A 2976-nucleotide genomic window follows, 5' to 3' on the forward strand; every position below is an offset into this window, starting at 1 on the left:
AATTGTTGATTGTGGAATGAAGAAATGGTCCCCCATGGACCTTGCAGCCCTTTCTCCTCGGAGACTGGTGACATCGGTGTTATTAATGTTAAACTGACCCTTTTCTGGCTAAATATTTTCCCTGTTTTATGTTCAAACCAGCCAGATCTGGCCTCTCACACCTACCCTACAATGTTATTCTCAAAATAAACAATCACATCATCAAAACCTTGTAGCAATGAGATAATCCAGGATTAAAACAAAACAATGTGAATAAATAAGGATTACTATCAGAACTAGCAAGGTCTAGAATCGAAAGGCCTTAGAGTCAACCTAGCAAAAACCAAGGTCATAATAAGTAGGAAGACACAACAAATCACAAATCCCTTGAGGTAGATGGCCCCGCTTGATCTGTAGAAAAGGCAGAGGTAGAAACTCCATAAGATGTACCCAGTGTATGCTATGGACACATAAGAGGTGCAGCAATATCAAAAGAAGGTTAACCGGGAAAGATAGTTTTTGTGTGTGAAAGATGCACAGGGGCAATAAACACCGAAGGTGTACAGAAAACAGATTCCATCACATGCCAAAGAAGAAACCTAGATGTAGTTGATAGCTTCCATTATGTAGGTGACAAAGTCTGTAGCGGGGCTGGATACTCTGAGAGCATAGCTGCTGGAATAAGAATAGCCTGGGCAAAGTTGAGAGAGCTGCTGCCTCTGCTGGCAACAGAGAGCCTCTCACTCAGTGAAAGGTAGACTGTATGATGCATGTGTTTGAACAGCCATATCTTTGTGCAGCTGAAGATTGCACTGCATTTTACATTTGATATATATATATATACACACTTTTCTGTTCCATTACATGTAGGATCAACAGAAAAAGTACTCCATCCAATGAGAGATAAGCATCATTCAATGTACACAGTATTTAAAATGAGAGATACTAATAGTTTCTTGTAAATTTATATAATGTGTGCCTTGCATCTGCAAGCAATCTGCAGGCTCAGTGTCTCCATGGCAAGAAACTATTTGTAGCTCTTATTTTAAATACTGTGTACATTAAGTGATACACACACACATATATGTATATATCCATTTAGTATTAACTGTGGGAGAAAAAGAGTATAAAATACAGGATCTTCTGGCAAACTGTGAGTGGAAAAATATATTTTTGTATATATACTGATTATGTAGGTTGGTTGGTAGGTGTGTAGACAATTAGACAGACAGAGAGACAGACAAATATATATTCATTAAACGTCAGTCATACAATCCATCTTTGCCGCAAGACTTCCCTAATTATCTCCCTTCATCTATTCAGCCGTCCCAGAGTTCAGTGACCTCCTCCTCCATTTGACTCTTAATGTCACTATTTCTTATTGGTGTCATTAACACTTAAACTCTGTCCTCATCAAACAGATCTAATGTTAAAGGCGTTACAGTCATGACTACACCGCCTTTCTTTTCTTCTTTTTTGTTTACGTTTAAATACCTTCCTATTTAGATATATTGTTCAAGTTATAGACAGACAGACAGACAGATAGATAATTTATTCTGCAGGGATTACAAAGTAACTCGAGGATCGAAAGATTTGTGCATTGACACTTACCAAAGTTTGACAAGTGTCAATCCAGTTTACGTCACTTTGTAACTTTTACCGAGTGTGTATTAGGGGGAGGGGCGAGCATGTGTATGTGTGTGTGTCTATTCACACACACATATATGTATGTACGTACGAATCAATGTGTACATATAAGTTGTAATTAAAATTGAAGTTTAGGTAAGAGAGTTTAAGGTGTAGTATCGAAACCTTGTTATGGCAAGGTCCCTTGTCGTGCCCCCTGCAGAGCACCTTCATCGCTTGCGGTTACCAGGTGTGATCTGGAGTAGCGCACTTTCGTTGCTGGGTGGGTGATCTTTCGGGGTACAAAAAGCACGTGCCTTTTTGACATTTATGATACTTATATAGAAATTTTGCAGCGAGATTACGTAAGGAATTCTTTGTTGCATGTTGAGTGTATTCTAAATGATTAATACATAGTGTACTGGAAACTTAATATACGACAACGATCGTTTCGGCTTACTTCTGCGCTGCTCCCTTGTGGGTGGAGAACGATGTAATGGAATCGAATGCACCCCATATTGCAGAAAAAACTTCCTCAGGTCACACAAAGCGGTTCACTATTATAAGATGTACATCCGATAACACTGAACCGTTTTGTGTGACCTGAGGAGGCTTCTTCTGCACCATGGGGTGCATTCAATTCCATTGCATCATTCCCCACTCACTAAAGAGCAGTGCAGAAGTAAGCCGAAACGATCGTTGTCGTAAATAAAGCTTCCACTACACTCTGTCTTCCGTATTAATCTTTTAGAACGTGTGTGTGTTAATCGAAGTGTGTTATATATCCGTTACGGCTGATCTTACCATATAAATTTGTAGTGCAGTGTATGGATTCATAGAATCCCGTGGCAATCACAGAAAGCTCCTCTAGTGGACCCAGCTATCATATCACATAATAATTCAATACAGAGGAATATAATGCTGAGTACTATGCAGCTGGAATACAAGAGAGGCAATCTCTATGAAATTATTTCATGAGGTGTATCTGGACCATAAAATGTCAGGCGCTACGAGAGGTGAATATATTCATTTAACCACTTAGCATATCGGTAACATATCAAGTGGTTAAATAAATATATTCACCTCTCGTATCTCATAAATTTTTCTGTAGTCTATGTATATACATTTATACACACATTCACACATACACAACACACCATAGTAAGCACATAAATGTGAAACATACAAACTTAATTTTGTTCCAGTCTCAATTTAAACTTCCGACGGACGGGAATGTGTACAGTTTTTGTTATATTTTTGCAGCTTTAATAATAATAAAGTGTGTATATATATATATATATACACACACTTTATTATTATTAAAGCTGCAAAAACATCACAAATATATATATATATATATATATATATATA

The sequence above is a fragment of the Octopus bimaculoides genome, chromosome 20 (assembly GCF_001194135.2).
Source record: "Octopus bimaculoides isolate UCB-OBI-ISO-001 chromosome 20, ASM119413v2, whole genome shotgun sequence".
NCBI classification, from domain to species: Eukaryota; Metazoa; Mollusca; class Cephalopoda; order Octopoda; family Octopodidae; genus Octopus; species Octopus bimaculoides.